General features: G+C 41.7%; 2 protein-coding genes across 15 annotated transcripts in view; one reads left to right on the plus strand and one right to left on the minus strand.

Annotated features, from left to right (window-relative positions):
• Positions 1–5935, minus strand: part of PLA2G7 (phospholipase A2 group VII) — a 36518-nt gene extending 30583 nt beyond the window's left edge. The window contains exons 1-2 of one of the 14 annotated variants that reach the window (XM_070245639.1): positions 5369–5602; positions 3425–3537 (exon numbers count right to left, since the gene is read on the minus strand). The gene's annotated coding sequence lies outside the window, so the exon portion shown is untranslated. Of the gene's footprint in view, positions 1–569; positions 718–3129; positions 3389–3424; positions 3659–5368 lie in introns of those variants that run through there. The other 13 variants (XM_070245637.1, XM_070245640.1, XM_070245641.1 and 10 more) reach the window with 13 other exon arrangements.
• Positions 1–25413, plus strand: part of ANKRD66 (ankyrin repeat domain 66) — a 50738-nt gene that overhangs the window by 14857 nt on the left and 10468 nt on the right. Inside the window, exon 3 of the mRNA XM_014734684.3 lies at positions 22501–22902. The gene's annotated coding sequence lies outside the window, so the exon portion shown is untranslated. The remainder of the gene's footprint in view (positions 1–22500; positions 22903–25413) is intronic.

Genomic DNA, 25413 nt, shown 5'->3' on the forward strand with positions numbered 1-25413 from the left:
GGGAGGTAGACGTCAACACAAGGAAGAACTTTTCAATAATCAGGCCATTTGGGATGTATACCTCACAATGTAGAGAGAGTTCTCTGTCATCAGAAGGACTGAAACATTGCCAACTGGTCCCCTGCTGGGATGCTGAAAAAGGGACAGGTGCATGGGTGTGGCTGGACTTTGAGGTTCTATCTTTATCTAAGATACTGATTCCTTTTACAAGCATCAGCAAAAATTCCCTACTTAATACTTGCTAATATTGAAACTAGGAAAGAGAAAAGATAATACCTACTCTATTAATATTATTTTCTCTCTACCATCTTAGCTAATGGAATTAAAGCTTAATCTGGACAGTATTGCAAATGTACAACGCTCAAGTGCAAAAGCGTCTGATGCCTCTGATCTTGGGCACTGTAGATACAGGTCTTGCGTAATCGTTTCACAACCTAAGAAAAGAGAGAGGGTCAAAAAAGCAAATACAAAGCACTTCCCTATTGTGGAAGCAATTTAATAGAACAGCTATTTATAAGTACAAATACTTAACAGCTGCAAGTAAAACAAAATTAATTGATTCTACTCACATTTTGAAAATGGGAACCCATCTGCATCCAGTTTGCAAACATCCAGATGTTTGGTGCCCTACACAGCTTTAAGGTGACAAATGTTACACATTATCTAAGATCACTGGGCAGTTTGCTGCCATACTGGAAGCCTACTGGGACATTCTACAACCAGTGAAATCACATCTCACTGAACTGGTGGGGCTTTAAGGACTTTACTAAGTCAAAGTTCATTCAAAAGGACAATAAACCCAACAATAACCAGACTGGTGAGGGAACAAAGCCGTAAGTCACATGAGAAAGCTGTTGAAGGAACCAGGGATGTTTACTCTGGGGAAAACCCAGATGGCACATGACAGCCACACTTCTATGGAAAAGGGACACGTCCTATGGGGACCCAGACAGTAGAACTCTGTTAGCACGAGCTTTTCAACAATTACTTTGAACTATCAGAGGAGCAGTTTAAGTGCAGGTCTGGGGACTACCAGCAAGGAAACTGAAGAAGGGATTCCTGCATTGGATGAGGGTGAGAGTGGAATGGACATGCTGGACTATATAACCCTAAACCTGAGGTGTAAGAGTAGACGTCTACAAGGGCCAGCCGGGTAACTTAAATAAATTAAACAGGACCTTTGAAACAGAAAAAGCCACGGTGGGGACCGTGGCAAACGGGACCATCTGAAAGGGATTAACACCACTCTACTCTAGTTGATTGCTGCCACAAAGGAAGGAGAGTTCCATGTTACTAGATCTTCATTTTTTTCCCCAAGAAAAGCTGGAAAACCATATTTGTAAGTAAAATCTACTGATTTTTAAAGCACAGCAACTAATTCAACATTTCAAAATATTATATAAATCAAGCAGACTAGATTAGTGTCCTCCAGGAGACACTGTACCCTCCTCTCCCTTGAAGACGCCCCAACCACCTCCAACCCTAAAGGACTGTGATGGTAGATAAAGCAGACGAGAAACCATACAGACCCCAGAACTACTGTCACATTTTGTCTGCAATTTGAATCATCAGACTGACCACTTCACGCTGAAATTCAGACGCACTGACCAATAAATAATTCGGAGTCTGGCGACAGAAGATAAGGCACAGATCAAGTCACTAAGAGCTGAGTCTTCCACTGCACACGATGCAAATGAGGAAGAGCCTCTATTCTCAACAGATGCATCTCCTTCTATGAAGTTGCACCTCAAAACGAGGCAGGAAAGAGGGTTGCTTCACTGTGGCAGTTAATTGTCTTACCCTAGTTGGGGCTGAGGTCACCCCTACCCTAGTTGGTAAACAACTTCGAAGCTCTTCCCCTGCCCTCTCATATTTAGCTAGTGATCAAGTAGGAAAAGTTCAAGAGTTTCATCCGAGAGAGAATGCTTCATTAAGGGAAACAATCCCATTCAACTCTGCTTCCCGGCGCTCTCCAGAAACGCTGCTGCCACTATCGATTTTCCATTACCAACAGAACTTTGCACTCGCAGATACCTGTGCACAACTGCTTCCAGGACAAAGGCAAAGCTCTTAACTATTTTTTGTACTTTTTCCAATTCCCAGCTTCAAATATTCTATTCTGAATTTTACCTGATCACATTAACTTTTAAAAGTAAGCTGGCTATTAATTCCACTGCATTCTATGCTGGTGCATTATATTGGTAACTCTTAGTTAAGGCTTCCTAATACTCTGAACAGAGCAAAATATTCTTTATGTCTAATAAATCATATTTGTTGAAAAGAATGAAATAAATAAAGATGCTGAAATTTAATATAAAAATTTGGAAAATGAAGCACAGGGAATTCAAAGTAAGACAATATTAGCAAATAATAACAGTAATAAAATCTTAAATTACCCTTAAGAGTATATCCACTAGCCTATTTGTTTTTATAAGACAAGTGGGTCAGATGTAGCAATGTCATTGTCATTATGCAGGTGGCAAATCTCAGAGAGAAACATGAAGTAACTTCCCACTCTACCTTCAAAAATAGCTTCTGCCCACCTACTGCTGCGCTATCCACTAGATCATCAGCAACAAGCCTGGAGCTGGTTTCCTGACCGCTCCTCTTCTCCCCCTAAAATCCATTCTCCACTTAATACCCAGAGCAACCTCTGAAAACACGTACATCTATCACGTCCCGCCTCTGCTCTTCGCTACCCTCCACACTGAGAGTCCAGACTGCTTACCTCAGCCTCAGATGCTCTGCGTGACCTGGCCCCTGCCCCTCAACCTCACCCCTCGGTTCTCCTCCGCCCTCACTTCACTCCAGCCACTCCGCCTTCCAATTGTGTCTGCAACACACTGAGCCTGTTCCCAGGACTGCGTGCTTATGGTTCCCTCCGCTGAAAGCGTCTGCTCAACTCAAGGGCATCTCTCAGAGAAGTCTCTGCTCAAAACCCAATCCAAGAAGCTGGGTCCCTCCCACCAGTCCATCTCTCTCTTTCTTCCTCTCTCTCTCTCCACACACAGACACAGACACACACACACACACACACACACACACACACACACACACATCACAATACTCCATACTCTACCACAGCACTTTTTCCTTTTCTTCAAAACATCTAGTACTATCTAAATTTACCTTGCTCATCCTTCGATTCTAGAATGTGAACTCCATGAGGGCAGAGACCGTATCTGTCTTTTCACTGCTCTATGCTCAGTGCCTGGCACACAGTAGGTGCTCAATAAATATTTCTTGAAGCCAATGGAGGAATGAACAAAGCTTGTACTAGGAATCAACGAGCTCACTTAATTCAATCAAGTATCTACTCTTATCATAGACTTTTTCTTTCTCCTCAACTGCTAAGATTATGCTTTTAATAAACTACAAGCCTATAGACATTAGACTGTTTCTATTAGTGTGTTATGAGTCATACCTGTAAAATGGAGTAAAGTGACAGTGAGGGCACAGAACAGGTGCCTGGCTTCATAGAGAAAGGCAGTAAGAACCCACTGCCATCCCTTCAAACGACAAAGCTTCCTCAGAATTCTGGAACAATATGATTTTAGAGCTAAGTGTTCCCCTTCAATTTCTCTTCGCCCAGTACTTCAATGCTTCACTTTTATGGAAATTTCTCAACTTCAGGTCAGTCAGGCCAATTCTCATGGGTCTTGAAAAAAAAAACCAGGCCTAAGAGGAACCAAGGTATAAATATCCTAATGATCACCTTCCTTTCCAGGAAATATCCATTTTCTGAGGTGTCAGGGAAAGGAATACAGATTGTTAAATTCCAGTTGACATCCCCAGGGGTCCCACTCCAGCTGCTCAGGTACCTAGTTAGCACTTTCCTTAAGGCTCTATGCTGAGAGAGCCTCAAGGAGGATGGTAAGTTGTTACTGTCTGCAAACCCAGCTGGGTGAGGGGATGCATAATCCTCAAGACACTAAAGTGCAAAAGGCACAGACATCCCACAGAGAGGAACTGAGGAACCAGCTGCTCAGGGTTCTGCTTGTAGAAAATGCCTCAGGGTGCCGGGCAAGCCCTTTCACACCTCAGAAGGGATTTCTCAACTGTACAATGAGTAGCTGACCCAGATTACTATCTCTCCCCACTCTGCTACTCCTTCTCTCTCAGTGGCTCTACAGACGGTGACAGCCTTGGTGATACCCTATGGTGACAGACTGTGGTGTCAGCCTGGTGCACGAAGGGCTCAGTTCAATGAAGAGCCGTGCCACACCGTCCACACCAGCAAGTCCTGCACAAAAGTCTGGGGGAGGGAGAGAAGCCTCAGTGCCCACAGGCAATGAGTGGAAGCCCGCAGGCTGGAAAACACCAAGTCGGCGGGCTCTCTCACGAGCTTCTGTAGGGTCATCAGAATTCCCTCTGTGAGGAAAGCTTCCTCCCAGGGCTGGCAGCTCACCAGTCCCTCGTGGTGGCCAGAAGGCCATCTCCTTATGGATCAGGCTAATACTCAATGCTCTGATCCCTGAGTTCCAGGTTAGCCCAAGATTGGTCCTGAGCCTTTTGAGATTGTCAACACTGTAAGCAGTACATTTTCCAGCTCCTACTCACACACCAGACTCCCAGCTCAGCATTTTCATTGGGGTCAAAGGTAACTTGTGCAAGACTGACTGGTTAACACAAATCCCTCCCCAACCTGAACCCCCGTGTCCCTCAAAGGAGGCAAGCTCCTCTTTATGCGCAGCACGCACCTCTCCTCCCTGCTCATCACCTCTGCAGCAACCCCAAGAACCACAGGCTTGAATGAAAGCCTAAACTTTTTGTTTTTGGAGATAGAAAATTCTACTAGAAGCTCCAGGGGATTATGGGGAAGAGAATGTTCTCTGCTTTCTGGTTTTGTTTGACCTTTGAAAAACAAGCCTCCTTGCTGACTCAGAGAAGAGCAGCCCTGATCTTATCTGGCCACCAGCGGGCAGCTCTGGGAGGCGTGGCGGGGAGAGAGCTGAGCGGAGGTGGTATTGCTTTGCTTTTAAAATTCTGGTCCTACAACAGCTACTCAAAACTGGGCTCCAGAAGAAGCCAAACTCCCCAAAGGGAGCTGTCTGTTTGTTTGGTCCCCGCGGGAGAGCCACAGAGAAGAAAACTCCCTGTGTTCCCGGTTGCTCTGGCCTGATTCTCCCTCTCGGCACCGAATTCTTAGGGCTGCTTCCTCGGGAAGAGGTTTGGGAGAACGAGGGTCGAGTTCCATCACGCTCCTCGCAAAAATCCCAGCGCGGTTCCCAGGGCGGCGGGGACGCAGAGCCCAGGACCCGCCCGGAGGGCAGGCGAGGGTCCAGCTACCTCATCTCCCAGCCCGTCGCGCTCCCGGGTCCCCGCGCCTCCCCTCGGGCTCCCGCCTCGCCCCGGGGTCCCTCCTCACCCGGCGCTGGCTGAGCAGCTCGCAGGACCCGGGGTCCCTGGGCGCGTCCCGCGGCGCACCGACGCGGCAGAGGGCGCTGGCCCGGCTGCTGCTCGCTCCGGCGCGCGGGCCTCTGGCCGCCGCAGTCCCCGTGGCCGCGGGCGGCGGGCGGTGGGCTGGCGCGGCCTTTGCCTTCCGTCCGCCCCGCGCGGTCTTACTGCCCCGACCCTCTCCTCCCTACGCTGGGGGAGGAGTGACCGAGGGACCGGGGAGGAGGGAGTGGCCACCAGCCTCCCACAAGCAGAGGCAGCTTGGGACGCGAGCGTGCTCAGCGCACCCAACACTCTCCCCAGCCCGGGGTTCCGCAACCTGGACCGGCGAGTTAACTTAACCTGCCCCGAGGTGGATCCAGACAGCGCCGGGGTGGGTGCTCTGCCCCGCAGTGCCTGTTCTCAGACTCGGTTCTGATCAGATCTGTTCTCTGCTTAATTCGCCCCCCATCCAGCCAGTTTTGCTTGTTTCACTAAATGCCGAGTTGCTCTGCTTCCGTCTGTAAGCTGAAATGCCCAGCGCATTCTGCATTTTGGTACATTGTACAGTGGATGCCAACTCAGAAATTATGTGGACTACGCTCCGGATTAGAAAGCCTGCCACTGTGTTAGTTTCATTTCTCCGTGGAAATATAACGAAAAGTAGTCAGGCAGAGTATTTATGACTTCTGGGAAATGGTGTAAGAAGGGGCCATCTCGTATAGCTCAGTTTATCCCAGTTATTTGGGGTTTAACTGACATTCGCTCCTTCATTTCCCGATGCTTTCTCTTCAATCCACTTTCTAACAAAAACATACTCATTTAAAGCTTCAGTTAGAGACTCGGGGAAAATAGTCTGAAATGTATATGTGGTGGTTTTAAAGTTTGCGTTTTTTAATTGAGTTCATAATGGTTTACATCATTGTGAAATTTCAGTTGTACATTATTTCTTGTCTGTCACCCCGAAAGTGCTCCCCTTCACCCCCTGTGCCCACCCCCACCCCCCACTTCCCCTGGTAACCACTGAACTGTTTTCTTTGACCATGTGTTTGTTCATATTCCACACATGAGTGAAATCATGTAGTATTGGTCTTTCTCAGTCTGGGTTATTTCGCTCAGCATAAGTCCCTCCAGGTCCTTCCATGTTGTTGCAAATGGGATGATTTTGTCTTTTTTTGTGGCTGAGTAGTGTTCCATTGTATATATACCACATCTTTATCCAGTCATCGGTAGATGGGCAGTTGGATTGCTCCCACGTCTTGGCTATTGTGAATAGTGCTGCAATGAACATAGGGGTGCATATGTTACTTTGGATTGTTGATTTCAAGTTGTTTGGGTAGATACCCAGTAGTGGGACAGCTGGGTCACATGGTGGTTCTATTTTAAGTTTTTTAAGGAATCTCCATACTGTTTTCCATAGTGGCTGCACCAGTTTGCATTCTCACCAGCAGTGTATGAGGGTTCCCTTTTCTCCACACCCTTTCCAACATTTGTTATTTTTAGTCTTAGTGATTATAGCCAGTTTAACAGGCGTAAGGTGGTATCTGGGTAGTTTTGATTTGCGTTTCCCTGATGATTAGTGATGTTGGATATCTTTTCATGTGCTTATTGGCCATCTGTATATCTTCTTCGGAAAAATGTCTGTTCATATCCTCTGCCCATTTTTTGATTAGGCTGTTTGGTTTTTTGTTGTTCAGTTGTACAAGTTCCTTATATATTACTGAGATTAACCCCTTGTCAGATATATGGTTTGCAAATATTTTCTCCCAGTTGGTGGGTTGTCTTTTTTTTTTTTTGATCCCAGTTTCTTTTGCCTTGCAGAATCTCTTTAGTCTGATAAAGTCCCACTTGTTTATCTTTTCTTTTGTTTCCCTTGTCTGAGAAGACATCATATTCGAAAAGATCCTTTTAAGTTTGCTGTCAAGGAATGTACTACCTATATTATGTTCCAGGAGTTTTATGGTTTCAGGACTTATCTTCAAGTCTTTGATCCATTTTGAGTTTATTTTTGTGTATGGCATGAGATAATGGTCTACTTTCATTCTCTTGCATGTGACTGTCCAGATTTCCCAACACCATTTGTTGAAGAGACTATCTTTTCTCCATTGTATGTTCTTAGCACCTTTGTCAAAAATTAGCTGCCCGTAGATGTGAGGGTTTTTTTTCCAGGCTTTCAGTTCTGTTCCATTGATCTGTGTGTCTGTATTTGTACCAGTACCTTGCTATTTTGATTACTGTGGCTTTGTAATACATCTTGAAGTCAGGGATTGTGATGCCTCCAGCTTTGTTCTTTTTTCTCAGGATTGCTTTAGCAATTCAGGGTTTTTGGTTGCCCCACATGAATTTTAGGATTCTTTGTTCTATTTCTGTGAAGAATGTCATTGGGATTCTGATTGGGATTGCATTGAATCTGTAGATTGCTTTGGGTAGTATGGACATTTTGACTATGTTTATCTTCCAAATCATGTGCATGGAATCTCTTTCTATCTCTTTATGTCATTATCTATTTCTTTCAATAATATCTTTGAGTTTTCATTGTATAAGTCCTTCACCTCCTTCGTTAAATTTATTCCTAGATACTTTATTCTTTTTGTTGTGATTGTAAATGGAGTTGTATTCTTGAGTTCTCTTTCTGTAAGTTCGTTATTAGAGCACAGAAATCAACTGATTTTTGTAAATTGATTTTGTACCCTGTAAGTTTACTGTAGTTGTTAATTATTTCTAATAGTTTTCCAATGGATTCTTTAAGGTTTTCTATATATAGGATCATGTCATCTGCAAACAGCCATAGTTTCACTTCTTCACTCCCTATTTGGATTCCTTTTATTCCTTTCTCTTGCCTAACTGCTCTAGTCAAAACCTCCAGGACTATGTTGAATAAGAGTGGTGATAGTGGGCATCCTTGTCTTGTTCATGTTCTCAGAGGGATGGCATTCAGTTTTTCCCCATTGAGTATGATGTTGGCTGTGGGTTTGTCATATATGGCCTTCATTATGTTGAGGTAATTTTATTCTATCCCCATTTTGTTGAGTTTTTATGAGAAATGGCTGTTGGATCTTGTCAAATGCTTTCTCTGCATCTACTGAGATGATCATGTGTTTTTTATTCCTCATTTTGTTAATGTGGTGTATCACATTGATTGATTTGCGGATGTTGAACCATCCCTGTGTCCCTGGTGTATATCCCACTTGATCATGGTGTATGATCTTTTTGATGTATTGCTGTATTCGGGTTGCCAATATTTTGTTGAGGATTTTGGCATCTATGTTCATCAGCGATATTGGCCTGTAGTTTTCCTTTTCTGTGTTGTCCTTGTCAGGCTTTGGTATCAAAGTGATGTTGGCCTGTAGAATGTGTTAGGAAGCATTCCATCTTCCCTAATTTTTTGGAATAGCTTGAGAAGGATAGGTATTAAATCCTCTCTGAAAGTTTCATAGAATTCTCCAGGGAAGCCATCTGTTTCTGGGCTTTTATTTTTGGGGATGCTTTTGATTACTATTTCAATCTCTTTACTTGTGATTGGTCTATTCAGATTCTCTATTTCTTCTTCATTCAGCTTTGGGAGGTTATAAGAGTCTAAGAATTTATCCATTTCCTGTAGATTGTCCATTTTGTTGGCATATAGCTTTTTGTAGTATTCTCTTATTATCCATTATCTTTCTGTGGTATCTGTTGTTATTTCTCCTCTTTCATTTCTTTTTTTTTTTTTCAAGGAGATTAGCCCTGAGCTAAGATCTGCCGCCAATCCTCCTCTTTTTTCTGAGGAAGACTGGCCCTGAGCTAACATTTGTGCTCATCTTCCTCTGCTTTATATGTGGGACGCCTGTCACAGCATGGCTTGCCAAGCGGTGCTATGTCCGCACCCGGGATCCAAACCGGCGAACCCCAGGCCTCCGAAGCGGAACGTGTGCACTTAACCGCTGTGCCACTGGGCTGGGCCCACCTCTTTCATTTCTAAATTTATTTATCTGAGCTTTCTCTCTGTTTTTCTTTGTAAGTCTGGCTAGGGGTTTGTCAATTTTGTTTATCTTCTCAAAGAATCAGCTCTTTCTTTCATTGATCCTTTCTACTGCCTCTTTTGTTTCAACAGCATTTATTTCTGCTCTGATTTTTATTATTTCTCTCCTTCTGCTGACTTTGGGCTTTGTTTGTTCTTCTTTTTCTGATTCAGTTAGGTGTAGTTTGAGATTGCTTATTTGGGATTTTTCTTGTTTGTCAAGGTGGGCCTGTATTGCTATGAATTTCCCTCTTAATACAGCTTTGGCTGCATCCCATATGAGTTGGTATGGTATATCATTTTCATTTGTCTCCAGATATTTTTTGATTTTTCCTTTAATTTCTTCAATGATCCACTGCTTGTTCAACAGCATGTTGTTTAGTCTCCACATCTTTGTCCCTTTCTCAGCTTTTTTGTTGTAATTAATTTCTAGCTTCATAGCATTGTGATTGGAAATGATGCTTGTTATTATTTAGATGTTCTTAAATTTATTGAGGCTTGCCTTGTTTCCCAACATATGGTCTATCCTTGAGAATGTTCCATGCACTTGAGAAGAATGTGTATCCTGCTGTTTTTGGATGGAGTGTTCTATATATGTCTATTAAGTCCAACTAGTCTAGCTTTTCATTTAATTCCACGGTTTCCTTGTTGATTTTCTGTCTGGATGAGATATCCATAGATGTGGGTGGAGAGCTGAGGTCCCCTACTGTTATTGTGTTATTATTAATATCTTCTTTTAGGTTTGTTAATAGTTGCTTTATGTACTTTGGTGCTCCTGTGTTGGGTACATAGATATTTATAAGTGTTATGTCTTCTTGGTGGAGTGTCCCTTTAATCATTATATACTGCCCCTCTTTGTCTCTCTTTACCTGTTTTCTCTTGAAGTCTACTTTATCTGATATAAGTATTGCGACATCTACTTTCTTTTGTTTGCCATTAGCTTGGAGTATCATCTTCTATCCCTTCACTCTGAGCCTGTCTTTGTCTTGGAGCTGAGATGTGTTTCCTAGAGGCAGCATATTGTTGGGTCTTGTTCTTTAATCCATCTTGCCTCTCTGTGTCTTTTTATTGGAGAATTCAATCCATTTACTTTAGGGTGATTATCAATATATGAGGGCTTAATGCTGCCATTTTATCACTCATTTTCTGGTTCTCCTGTATGTTCTTTGTTTTTCATCCCGTGTGTTTCAGTCTACCAATTGAGTTATGTAGTTTCTTATATTGTATTTCTTTGTTTTCTCCTTATTTATTATTTGTGTCTCTGTTCTGCTTTTTTGTTAGTGGTTACCATGAGGTTTGTATTCAAAATCTCGTAGATAAGATAATCTGTTTTCTGATGGCCTCTTGTTTTCTTAAACTAATTCAGCCCCTTTCCTCTTCCCCTCCTAAGTTGTTTTTCTCACATCTTATTCTACCTTGTATTGTGAGTTTATGATTAAATGACAAGATTATCTTTGTTTTTGGTATTTTCCTTCCCTTTATCTTTAATGCTATTCTTGAGTATTAAAAGTTTGTATTTTTTAAATAGTAATTTTGTTTTTTGGTAAGGTGACAACTGTAGATACTAAGAATAAATTTTAATGTATTAACATTTTATATATATCAAAATACATATAAATATATGTAAAATAAATTTTATTTTTATTCTCAGGACTCTGCAGTCAGAAGGCATGGATTACAGCTCATTTCCCCCACTTATTAGTTGTGTGACCTTGGGCAAGTTCTTTATCCTTTCTGCTTCTCAGTTTCCTCCTAGGTGGCATGGAGATGAAGTACATCAGTCAGAGGCCCCCTTGTGAGAATGAAATACAAAACCATATGAAATGCTTAGGACAAGGGAGCCTGGCACGTGGAAAGCATTCACACTGTTATCTGATATTAATACCTCTAAAGAAGCAGTGACTTATTTAAACCAACAATAGATGAAAGTTTAAATAAAACTCTATCAATCCAATGACATTTTCCTGTAGCTCCTGAGCTACCCTCCTATGACACAAATTGCTCCAGAATATTAGAGTACATTTATGCCCTACCCAATATGTCTCTAAGGACCTCCACCATTTGACCTTAGAACTGGATGAAGAAGCAGGGGACTCTGCATCACACCTAAAAGTGTGGTGGGCTTTGAAAGCAGGTCTTTAAAGGCATAGATGAAATATTTTATTCCTTTCTCTCAATGCAGCTCTATACCTTCTCCCATCATCATCAGATCATATTCTCTGAGGGTTTCAGAGTGGTTGGCATTTAGCAGGTTATTGCCTTGAGAAAATGCCCCATGTGGGGTTGCCAGATTTAGCAAATAAATCTGACACCAGGTTAAATCTGAATTTCAGATAAAGAACAAAAAGGTTTTAGTATAAGTATGTTCCATGCAATATTTGGAACATACTGAAACTAAAAAATTATTTCTTGTTTATCTGAAATTTAAATTTAACTGGGCATCCTGTAGTTTACCTGGCAACCCTAGTCCAGTGAAATTAATAAATTAATAAAGAATGGGCCTCACATTTCAAAAGGATGGCAAGTCAGCACGGACATACCAATTATAAGGTGGGTCTGATATGGGTTTGGTTTTAATATTATGTAGTGAAGAAAAATAATGTATTCGTGTTTATAAGTTGATTCTTTGTTGAGCTATTTCTTATCTCTTTAACTCTTACTCTCACTTCTCATCAACACAGAAGTGCTTATTGGCTCTTTAATATGAGCAAAAATGATGCCTCTCCTCTCAATCATGATATTGGATTAAATAGTAATCATGTGCTCAATAGTGTTCCAGGGCATTTGTTGATGGCCAACTGTATGTCAGGTACCATTGCAAGGGTGAATAAGACACAGTCTATGCCCTGGAGGCTAAGGAAATAATGACACAGAGTGCTATTCTGTGTAGGTAAATACAGGACTGTGGGAGTTCAGAGAAGTCAGTTATCAATTGTCCTTGCAAGGGGTGGAAGTCAAAGCCATCCCCACTGCACAGGATTTAAGGAAAAAAGACTCCAATACAGAAAAGCAGAGGAGGGAAGTCCCAGGGTGACAGCTGTGCCTAGGCCCAGAAACTAACCCATCCTGACTGAAATAATTAAACTGGAGGAAAAAATGGGATTCAATGAAAGTGAAAGTATGATTGAGAACTTGGAAACCCTTGAGATTCTTACGAGGTGACAGAATACAAAGAAAACAATTAAAGATTAAATTACTTAAATTTAAAATTAAAAAAATTAAAGTTAAAACTAGGAACTCCAAGGGGGAAATGTCTAAGAGGCATGATGCAAGTGTGGTGCAATTTACAGTGGATTGATTTTGAGCTATGGAGAGGTATCTAAAAACAGAGACTACATTTAAACCTGAAATCCAAAATATGCCCCAGAGAAGAAAGTATGATCAGAGCACTCCACTAGGCTGCAGGAAACAACAGTCACATATTCTCATGGTTATTGCTTATTGCTTTCAATTTTTAGAATCAAAGAACCCAAAGAAGAATTAGCTATAATTATATCAGGGAATGTAAATATGATCAATTTTTTAAATAAAAAGGAAAGATAGGTAGAAGGAGGTCAAAGTGGGGAGCAGGGTGGAGAGAAGGTTTGGTTACTAAGGGTGTCATTTTAGAAAGTTGAGGGTCAAGAGATATTGTCTATAGTTGGTAGAACAGGAAATAAAGGTCTTGATGCATAGTAACACTGCAGAAAAGAGAGCAGTAGAGGGCCTGAGGATAGAAATGTAAATCTATTAGGAGGGTTAGGGACGAGAAAAGACAGGACCAGTGTGTATGTGAGTCAAATGCTCATTCTCCTAGCAGAAATGAGATAGATAGTGCCTAAGATGATACACCAACAAGTAATAATATAGCATATTGTTTTGGAAACATGGAGATCACAACCAGAAATTTAAAAACAGGAATCGTTAAGAGTGATTATCTTTGGAGCAATGATCTGGGATTGGGGTCCACTGAGATGGGAGACTCTTTTAGTATTTCAGTACTATTTAACTATTCAGAGTATGTGCATGATTATATTGATTAAATATTTAAAACTTTTTAAGAATAGGAATTTGTGAAAAGAAAGGCTTAGCCGAGACAGTGGCTTTCAAGAATGAGTAGGAGTTCATCTGGAAGAAAGAGAAGGAGAGAGCGTACTACAGAATGTGAGACTGAATGAGCAAAGGCACAGGGGACTAAAGCGAACGATATGCCTTGAGAATGTCAAGTTCTCCACTGTGGCAAGAGCATAGATAGGGTATAGCAGGAGGGAAGGATGGCAGGTGAGCTGGGACTGCTACTAGAGTCTTCTGAGGAATGCAGTGGAGTTTGGACTATGAGTTCCTTGAGTACAGGAATTACTCACATTTATTACTCTGCCATCCAGTACAGAGTCTAACACACAGTCGTTGCCCAATAAATGTTTTCTGAATGAATGAAAAATATTCATTGGGGGCAACAGGGAGCCGTCAAAGTTTTCAAGCAGAGCAGTAGTGTTACTTATTTTTGAAAGATAATTTTGTACTGACAAAAGATGAGTTGAGGTTAGGGAAACCAAAAGCAGGGGGTGAATTAGGAGGCTGTTAGGTGAAAAGTGATGATATAAAACAGGACAGTGACAGTGGGAATTGAGATTGGAAGATCAACTGGAGAGATATTAATAAGGCTGTAATGGATGTGAAGGATAAAGAAGGGGGATGAGTCCAAAATGGCCCTGAGATTTCTAGCTGGGGAAACCTGGTAGATGATAGAGCCATTTATTGAGAAAGGTAAATAAGGGAAAGGAACAGGTTGTAGAAGTGAGTTAATAAATGCAATTCTGCGTATATTGAGTTTGAAAGACCCGAGGATGACGTTTTAAAAATTGTGGGTCTTGAACCATTAATGGCTTTTGAAATCTACTTGGTGAGTTGAGACAAGTAACTTTTAATGAAATGGAACGTGATAAATTTTAAAGTGTATCACATGGTAAGGTTAAGTGTTGTTTCATGGAACTTTTATTTCCATTGCGTATATATGCATGTAACTGACATAAAACATATTTTCTACCATATGTCAAAAAAATGTATGAGAGCCTTTGCCCTTGGATACCAGGCAGAACAAATGGTGTGTGGAGTCATCTTACTCCTGCTCCAGAGAGCCACTTGTGCACATTTCTTTCCAACTCTGTATTCAGTGACTTCACGCTGATAGCTTGAAATCAGCCATAGTGGGGACTTCATGCCACAGAAATCAGCAAACACTACCACATGGAACTTTCTTCCCTTGTTGTGAGCTGGTGTACCTCTGGGCGGAATCATCTCATGGGTCGGTAGTTATGCAGATCTTAAGCTCAGTATAGAGACCTGGGCAGAAGTTGTTTGTTTGGAAGTGAAAATGCCAAGAGTGCATAGGATTGGCCATTGAGAGTTTTTAAAGAGAGCAGAGGTAGAAGACAGAATTCTAAAGAACATCACTTTCATGGAAGATAGGAGGAAGAGGAGCTAGTGAATGAAATCGTGAAAGGTTGGTCAAAGTGAGGAAGAAAAACAAAGAGAGAAGCTCTACAAAAGTCAAGAGGAAAAAGAGTTTTTAAAGATAAGGACGGTCAACACTGTTGATTAAACAGAATGGATGAAGGCTGAAGAAAGGGCTATGGGATTCAGCACTTAGGATGGCATTGGTGACCCTAAAACCAATTTTAATATAATAGAGGGATGAAGGCAGGGAGTCAGTAAGGAGTAGAGCTGAGGATACAAAGATGATAAGTATAGACTACTTTTAAGACATTTTATGGAGAAGGAAAGGAAAGCGACATGGCTGTAGCTTGAGTGAGAGAAAGCATTAGGAGGGTGAAAATCTGGGGGATGGTCATGGGATCTGCCTGAGGATATTTGAAGTTTTCTGAGCCCCAGCATGGGGCTGGCTGGAATTCACTCGTTAGTCATGGAGTTAGTCTGTCTGATGATATGCTTTCCCTGGTGATGTTTGTCAGTCTGGGAACAAGACCAGAGAAGGGGGTTATTTGGGCTTGGGAACTAGAAGAGTGATTGGCCAAAGGCAAAGAAAATGAGGGAATTGATGACAATTTGAAGAGTTATTTTTCTAGTTAAGGTGTAATATATTTGTATCGTTAGAAACCTAAACAAAACAAAATAATAAAAATAGAAAAATAATAAAAAATAATAATAAAAATATCCCCAACCTCATTAGGTAATTATTTAACATTTGGTACACATCTTCCAGATATTTTTCCAGACGTAAGTGTAGTAATTAAGAGGACTGAGTCAGATAAACCTGGGCGCGAATCCAGTCCTACCTTTACTAGCTCTACGTCCTTTGTCAAGTTACATAGCCTTTTAATCCCTCAGTTTCCTAGTCTGTAACATGGAAAGAATAGCATTTATACCACAGGGTTGCAGTGAGGATTAAAAGGGATAATGCATGTAAATTGCTTGGAACAATATTTGGCAAGAGTTTCATATAAGCATGTGTATACGTGTAGAAACATACACATATATATGTATATACGCACACACACCTATGAGAAAGAATTCATGTATATAAATACACACGTACACACATAACACATATAATCAGGAAGGACTGAAAAATGCTGGTGATTTGAGTGGGGTGGAAGAACCTGCCCTGAGGCAGAGTGGCAGAAGTGGAAAGGTAGATTGTCAGAGTTGGAGAGTGGAATTTGAAGCATAAGACTTCAGAGGGGAAACACTTCCACAGGACGACAGGTTCCAGATGGTCATGCCTCTAAGTTTCTAAAGTAGAGAGAAGATGAAGAATCTTTTATTCAATATTTTAACCAATTCCAAAATTCATTATCCAATGCCAGGCTTAGTCTTCACTGCTCTTTGATGGTGTCTTAAAGCCTTTTGTAGAGTTGGTTTACTTGGAGACCCTGGAACTGTGGATGCCACAACTGACTTATCTCTATGCATTCAGTAACTGGACTCTAGGATCTAGCTTAGCAAACCAGTCTCCAGGACGTTTTTCCTTGCCCAAGTCCTTGATAACGCCCCTGTGGCCTCCATCAAGATGCGGGAGGCTCTGTGCCAGGTCCAAGACTCCCAGGGTTCTCTCAGCAGCACTATGATTCACAGTCACCCGGCTCCTCTGTCCAGTTGCCAAGTTAATTGATTGTACACGTGCAATGTCATCAATTCCCTCCTTCCCATTCCTACTGTTACCATGCTAATCAAGGTCCTCAAAACCTCTACCCTGGACAATTGCAAAATGTTTCCTTTGTTTATACAAGTTGTACATGCTCATTATAGGAAAAATGCTGTTTCATACAAATTCAATGTATATCTTTTAAGCTTTTCTCTACATAAATAAGTGCATACATATGTACTAAATTATTGGTCATTTTGATAAGATTTTTTTAAATTTAGCGGTATAATGTTAACATTTTACCAAGCCGATAAACGCACATCTATAGTGTCAGTTTAAAAGCCTATATAATATTTCCCTTATTAGTGGAAATTTGGGTTATTTATTAGAAATATGGGTCATTTACAATTTTTAATTTTTGAAGTAGCATTTCAGTGAATATCCTTGCAGTTAAATTTTTGTGCATGTTTTTAATTTTTTCTTTGCAATAAATTCTGAAAAATGGATTTTCTGAGTCAATGTGTGTGCATTTTTATTGCCTTCTAAGTCTTTCTTCCTTCTCCAGGGGTGTCCCTCACCCCAGAAATCATTATACTTTCTTGTGGCAAAATTACGTCACTGTAAATGATGAACTTATAATCATTTTACTTCACCATTCAGAAAGTGTCAACGTTTCCCATTCTATAAAGGGAGAAATAAAGTTCAGATGTCCTGACACAGCATTAGTGGCCTTCCAAGATCTGGCCTCAAACTCCTTTTCATTTAGGTCTCCCATGTTCAACTCCCTTTACACTCGACTATCTGGACTCCATGTTGGGGCATCCTCTTTGTTTGTAGAATTCTTACTTTACTGGTCTGGATTCTGACAGGAAGCATGTGGCATCCTTAACTGGATTATTTGATGAGTGTCTGATAAAGGGACTGTTTACAAAGGTGAGAGCAGAATTTAGGCGACCCCACAAGGGCAGTGGGCTGTGCCTCTAAGCAAATAGCACCAGGGAGCCCTTGCTATGCAGGGGCCTGAAGGGGCAAGAGGAGAAGCAATGATGCGGACCTGATGAGGGTAATTCTAAGGCCTCCTGACAGGAGCTGTGACCTCTGCAGCAAAGCCCTGACAACTAGGCAGGAAGCCTAAGGACTAAATGTTCCAGGCCCACTTTCCATCCACCCTCCAATCACCTGCTGGAAATTGGCCTGGCCCATCTGGAAGCTAGAGGGCACAGGAGCCCATGGATACTGTCCACACAGGTATGCCTCCGGGGTACTGAATAGCAGAGAGTGGGTCTGATGGAACAAATGGAGGGAGCGTCCTCAAGGAAGTTGAACCAGAGGCAATAGGCCCACAGGAGATGGTAGAAAAGACGAAATGCCTGGATAAGGGCTGCCCGGTGGAAGGGGTACCAGGTACCAAAACAGCAATTCAGAGCCCTTACATAAGCCCCACCCAGAAGTCAGCATGGGCGGGAGCTTCGCAGACCCATATTCAGGTTGTGCAGCACCCAGTAGAGGCTGAGAGAAGAACCATAGCTTTGTCTCTGAAGGATACAAGATGGCGAAATAACATCTTAGAGAAAACATGGCCAACCTGGAAATCCTAACTTCCAGGACAAGATTTCAAAAGCCTCATGCTGGATTGGCACGCATCTCAAGCTTGTTCCGATCAACAGTAATGCTGGTATCTTAGACCCAGCCATCTTTTTTCTCCAGTCTGATCCCAGGGATGGCCCAAGATGTCCAACAAGGTCCTCTTTCCTGACTAGAAACCTCCGTGGAAGCTCTGTGACAGCTCCTGCAAGATGGATGTAGGCAAAAGGACCCGGAAGTCACAAATGGTACCCAACTCTCACCTTCCCAGTCCCAGGATACAGGAAACCCTGGAACTTTCCTGAGATCTGGGCCCTGATAGTAACAACATCAGGCACTGAGTTTGATCACCCCTCTCACTCTCAACTCTCAACGGGAAGTAGACAGACCTGGTCTGAGTATGCTTAAGCCCTCTGAGCCTCAGTTTCCTTGCTTGTAAACTATCCGTATTTCAGACTTGGTATTCGGATTGATGAGATAATATCCACAGAACACTAAGAAAAGTGCCTGATGCACAGAGGCATTCAACAAATATTTCACTTCCTTCTTGCCACTCATAGTTCCCAGATCACCATTCTGTATTCCGTCTACCTCACTGTACTGCCTCTTTCACAGTATATGTTTGGAATGGAATTGCATCATTTTCCAGGCAGAGAGGCCGTAATTTCAACAACTTTTGCATGTGACTTTGACTCACCATCTGAGGAGGCGATGTAGCAGAGGAGATAAGAACATGGACACTGCAACCCAACTCCCTGGTTGTCCAACAACCAGCTTTGTAACCTTAGGCAAGTTACTTGATTACTATGTGCCTTAGTTTGCTCTTCAGTAAAGTAGGGATGAAATTATACCTGCCTCACGTGATTAAACGTGCTAATGAATGTTAAAGCCCTGAGAACAAAGCCGATACAGGTTTGTTATTATTGTCTCCTTTGGAATTGGAGGAGGGAGAAGAGAATCCAGTGTCCCAAGCAGGGTCAACAGTAAAGAGTCCAAATGCAAGGGAGTGGCAAGGTTGCCCAGCCCACACTTGAACTTGGCAGTCACTGTGCATCTACTCTGTACGCTGAGCTCAACTAGGGAGGAGGGAGGTGGTCAGAGATGAACTAAAACACAGTAGTAGCGTGACTTTAATTAAATAAATTAATGTCAGTGGGTCTCAATTTGCTGGGAGCCGTGGCTACATCATTTGATCGGCTGTTTGACAGGGTCCAGCCGATTAACGCCTAGGGGTGCAGGGTCGCCCCTTGGTGAAGAATAACCGGCCGGCCCCTCATATACTTCTGAAACCTGTGCTGCTTCTAATTGCCCTTCATTCCTTTTCCTTTCTTAACCTCCAGTTTTCACTCCTTTGGGTGGCTGCTTGGGAGGCACTACCTCCCGGGAAAATTAGATATAGTAAGAGAAGGTGACCACCTGCAGGTAACTTTCAAGATATTTTTCAGTTAATTAATGGAGGAGCACACAGTCCCATTTGAGACAATCAGAAAGGAATCCTGCCCAGATAAGATGTCGAATTAGGTTTATGGCCTCTATTTGGTTAATGTTTCCTTCTCCCTCCAGTTCTTTGTCTAAATATATATATGCATCATCCTTCTAAGTTTGCTGGTTAATTGGATGATCAAGAAGTATCTATATATTATTCTTGACCTGCTGCTTTCTGTTAAAATGTTATAGAGGTTTTCTCCTAAAAGCAATAAATAATAAATAATTGATGAGTAGAAGGGCCGAGGGGTGCAGGGATGCCCCTCAGTTGGGTCTCAATATTCTGATCTATAAAACGATTTTTGGATCTTGGTTTCTAGAGTCCTTTCCTGATCTAAGAGTGGCTTTGATGCCGTGGAGAAAAGACTTCACAGGAGTCACCTCAGTCAGAAATTTTAGTGTCACTGCTTGAGCCAACGTGACCAAAGACCAATGACTGGCCCACAGATATTGCCCAGCATATAGATAAGAGACCCTCAAGGGAAGATTTTTGACATTAACCCCAGATGAAGTTATTCATTCTGTCACAAGATCGCACTGACACCATTGAAAAGCATTTACCACACAAACTGAGTATCCCGTTAGCAGATCCTACCACTTGGGGTGTACAAAGAATTAATATTTTTGTAAGATCAGGATTCATCTTGATCTTTTTTTTCTGTAGACTTGTGTGTCATTTGGTCAAAATTTTGAGTTTTTTTAGATTCAAAATGTACCCTTTTTTAGTCATTTCTCCATTTTTTTTAATGCAATGGAAGTATCTCACCTTCACTCTTGATCTATGAGATATCTCGAGGTTCTTTCCCTTTGATTGCCTCACTCCCTGGCCAGCCCCTGGTTTGTCAAGGAGTTAGGGGTCAGAAAGCTATAATTAGGGGAAGGAGACATGGAGAAGGGGGTGCGGCCCCAGATACATGCCGTTTGCTGATGGCAACAGCTACAGCTTCCTACCAGCTACCCCTTATTAGATTACCAGTGTCCTGAGGGTGGATCTCCGTCCTTGCATCATTCAACACACACTAGTTGTTTATTAAATGTTTGTTGAATGAAATCGAGTTGAACTGGAACTGTTACGAGGCTTAAAAACCACGATGAGACACTGAGCTTTCTGAGGGTGGGCATGGGGTCTAATGCGCATCATTTCCGGCTTATAATAGGCATTCATTAAACTCCGCTCTCCTTGATGTGGTTGGCCATTTCTCTTTCCAACCACACTCTTCTCCTTTAGCTTCTGAGGCTGTGTTCTTCTGGTTTCCCTCCTACCTCCCTGGCGGTGCTTCTTAGTCTCCTTGGATAATTCTTCCTCTGCTCCCAGATCTCGGAATGCTGGACGTCTCCTCTCGGTACCTGCTGCCCTTAGCTTATCTTACATAGACCTATCCCTTTAAATATCACCTATATGCTGACAACTCCCAAATGCGGATCTTCAGCCCAAAGGTCACAAAAGTCTGGACTCCTGTTTGATATTTGGATGTCCTACAAGTATCTCAAACTTGCATTCAAAACAGAACATTTAATTTAAACTACCTTTCAGCTACCCAAACATGGCCCTCCCTCAGTCACCACAACACTGCCAAATGTCACTACATTACCATCAGGTTGGTTAAATATGAAACCCAAGGATCACCCTTGGTTCCTCCATTTCCCCAGCTACTCAATGTCTAATCTATGGACAAGTCCTGTTAATCCTCTCTCCTGAATAATCCTTGATTTCATTCACTTCTCTCCATCTCCACTGCCCAGTACACAAAGCCAGTATCCTTCCTTCTCTGGACTTGGGCAATAGCCTGCTCAGCGGTCTTCCTGCTTTCAATCTTACCTCTCTTCAGTCCATTCTCTGTGTAGAAGCCAAAGTTATCTTTTAAAACTATATACATTGAAGGGGCTGGCCCCGTGGCCGAGTGGTTAAGTTCACGTGCTCCGCTGCAGGCGGCCCAGTGTTTCGTTGGTTTGAATCCCGGGCGCGGACATGGCACTGCTCATCAAACCACGATGAGGCAGCATCCCATATGTCACAACTAGAAGGACCCACAAAGAAGAATATACAACTATGTACTGGGGGACTTTGGGGAGAAAAAGGAAAAAAATAAAATCTTAAAAAAAAAATATATATATATACATTGAACCATCTTGGTCCTTACTTAAAACCTGTTAATAACTTCTTTTTGTACTTGGAATAAAATCCAAACTCCTTGCCATGTCCTAGAAGACCCTGAATGATCTAGTCTTTGCCTTTTCTAAACTCATCTTCTTCTACTTGCCCACACCCACAGACCACATGCATCCGCCTCTTCTTCATTTCTCACTCTCTGCCCGGAGCACCTCCCCAGCTCCTCAGATGCCTGGCTTCTTCTTTTATGCTGGGTCTTAGCTTAAATGTCACTGCCTCAGGACATCCATGATCACCCTGCCTCTCCCATTATTCTCTGCTTTTGCATGTTGTTGGTTACAGCACTTACACAAGTTGTCATTTTATACATACATTTATTTGTTTTCTTGCTTATTGTCTTTTTCTCTGGACTCTAAGCTCAAGACAGGAACAATGAGTGCCTTGTTCTCCCTAGGGCCCAGGACAGTGTCTGGCAGTTATAAGGTGTTCAATAAACACAGGTGAGAAGAAAGGTAAGAGAAAAATGGAGGGAGAAAGGAGAAAAGAAAGGAAAGAAAGACAGAGAGAGAGAGAGAGAGCAAAGGAAGAGGAAGGAGCGAAAGGAGGAGGTGGAGGAGGAATTGGAGGGAAGGAAGAAAGTGGAGAGAAGAGGAAGGGAAGGAGGAATAAAATCTGTTAGACCAGCATCATCATAAAGATGGTAGATGCTTAGAGTAAGGGAGCTGTTCGGTCACCTCTGAGGAGTCAGGCAGACAGTGCACCCGTCACATTCGGAACCAGCTGTGAGATCTTGGGCAAGGCCCTTACCTTTGCTGAGCCTCTTCTTCTCACCAAGAAAATGAAGTTGTAATACTTTTCTCCTAGGGCTATGAAAGAAGAGTAGCTGAAATAATTTATCAAGTACCTGGCACTGGCAGAGGAAGGAAGGAAGGGAAGGAGGGAGAAAGAAAAACTTAAGTCCTGAGAACTGGCAATCAGTTTTTCAATTTTTGGGTTTTTTTGATAAAATGCTATTTGAAAAGAACCTGTTAGGGACCACACTTGGACTACGGAAGCAGACTGGAATTGTGGAGCAGCTTCAGTGCACAGCGGAAGGGCAGTCTGCTCTCCAGGAGACAGTCACCTCCTGGTGAAGCTGACGTTGATGTTGACGAGCCGGCTTTAATGAGGAAGGAGGGGTCGGTTTCCATGGAGTGAACACAACAAGACAGGCAGCTAAGACTCCCTCCAGCACGGAGCGGAGCGCCTCCAGTTTCAACCAAGACAGTAAGTATTTTTGCATTAGCCTTGTCTTCAGATGTTTACTGTAGTTATTATAGATCATTCATACTGATTAGAACTTATATTTATGGGCTACATTTTTACATTGAGACACCTGTACCAGAAAGATAGAAATTCGAGTGCACCTAATCAGTTACAAAGATTCATGTGTATTTGCTAAATTTTAGTAGTCAGTGGTAAGCTAGTGGATTGCATATGTTTTCTACAAATAAATTTTTGTTTTTTTAAGAAAGCCTCTAATGAATAGTATCATTTATTTTATTTTATTTTTTTTGTGAGGAAGATTGGCCCCGAGCTAACGTCTGTTGCCAGTCTTCCTCTGTTTTGTATGCGAGAAGCTGCCACAGCATGGCTTGATGAGCAGGGTGCACAGGTCTGCACCCAGGATCCGAACCTGCGAACCCTGGGCCCCAGAAGTAGAGTGTGCAAACTTAAACACTATGCCCTTCATTTACTTTTTAAACAGCTTTATTGAGATACGCTTTATATACTACAAAATTCATCCATATAAGGTACACAGTTCAGTGGTTTTTAATATATTCAAAGTTATGAAAGTGTCACCCTCCACTATCTAATTTTAGGACAGTCCATCACCCCAAAAAGAAATCCTGTACTACTCATTTAGCAGTCACTTCCCACCCCCACCTCATCCTAGTCCTAGACAACCAATAATCTACATTTTGTCTCTACAGATTTGCCTATTCCGAGCATTTCACATAAATGGAATCACACAATATGTGGGCTTTTGTGTCTGGCTTCTTTCACGTTGCATGTCTTCAAAGTTCATCCACGTAGTCCCATGCATCAGTTCTTCATTCCTTTCTTATTGTCATAAAATATTCTGTTGTGTGACTATTCCACATTTCCTTTAGGCATTCATCGATTAATGAACATTTGGGCTGTTTCCACCCTTTGGCTATTATGAATAAGGCTGCTATAAATCTGTGTGTACTAGTTTTCATTTCTCTTAGGTAGATATCTAGGAGCAGAGTTACTGGTCATATGACAAGTCTATGTTTAACCTTTTGAAGAAATACCAAACTGCCTTTCAAAGGGGCTGCACCATCTTACATTCCCACCACTGTGTGTGAGGGTTTCAATTTCTGCGCATCCTCACCAACACTTGTTATTGTTGTCTTTTTTATTATATCCATCCTAGTGGGCGTGAGGTGGCGTCTCATTGTGGTTTTCATTTGCATTTCTCTAATGACTAACGATGTTGAGCAGGTTTTCATGTGCTTATTGACCTTGTGTTTATTTTTTTTTTTGGAGAAACTTCTGTTTATATTTTTGGATCATTTTAAATTATTTGTTTTTTTATTGTTGAGTTGCAAGAGTTCTTTATATTTTCTGGATACAAGTCCCTTATCAGATATATGTTTTGCAAATATTTTCTCCCACTCTGTGGCTGCTTTTATACTTTCTCAAAGGTATCATTCAAGGAAAAATTTTTTTTTTAAACTTTGGTGAAATCCAATTTATTTAACTTTTTCTTTAGTCTCTTGTTCTTTTGTTGTCACATCTAGGAACCATTGCCTAACCCCATGTAATGAAGACTTGCTCTCATGTTGCCTTCTAAGAGTTTTACTTTTAGGTCTTGTGTTTAGGTGTGTGATCCATTTTAAGTTAAGTTTTATATATGACATGAGATGGAGGACCAATTCATTCTTTTGCATGTGGCTATCCAATTGCATCAGTACCATTTGAAAAGACTATTCATTCCCCATCGAATTTTCCTGGCAATTTTATTGAAAATTAATTGACCATAAATGTAAAGGCTTATTTCTGGACTCTCAATTCTGTTGCATTGCTCTATATGTCTATCTTTATGCCACATAGTGTACTTTGTACAACGCTGTATTGATTATCGTCTTTGTGGTAAGTTTAGAAATCAGGAAGTGTAGTCCTTCTACTTTGTTCTTCTTTTTCAAGATTGTTTTGGCTGTTCTGAGTCCCTTGCATTTCCATATGAGTTTTTAGGATCACCTCATCAATTTCTCTTCAAACAAACTTAGTTACCCATTGAAAACTTCTTCTTGAATTATACCTTATCCATGGGAAGTTGTGGAATTTCCTTGATAGGAACTCAAATGTGGTTAAGTGTAAATCTGCTTGAAGACTTGTGTGAAAAGCAAGCAAAGAGACTTCTAGACACTGATTCTAGAAATGGTTTGGCTTTCATGACACCTGCAGGTTAGAAACCCTGTAGTACTTCTGTTTACTGCTTTATTTTGTCATTGATCAAATGCTCCAGTGTAAAGGTTTTCTACTAAAACAAACAAACCAAAAAGATAAAACGCATTCTGTGCCGTCTTCTGTTACCTAACATTTGTATTGAGCACCCATTTCAAGCAAAGAAGCATGTCCTTGTCCTATACACTCAGAGATTCTGAACCACTTGAGGAAGGCCCAGGTATTTATTTTTTAAAATAAAGTTAAATAAGTTTTTTATTTTTTGCCATGAGGACTTGTTACAAATGCAGGATCTCAGTTCCC

Source organism: Equus caballus, chromosome 20, assembly GCF_041296265.1.
Source record: "Equus caballus isolate H_3958 breed thoroughbred chromosome 20, TB-T2T, whole genome shotgun sequence".
Classification (NCBI taxonomy): domain Eukaryota; kingdom Metazoa; phylum Chordata; class Mammalia; order Perissodactyla; family Equidae; genus Equus; species Equus caballus.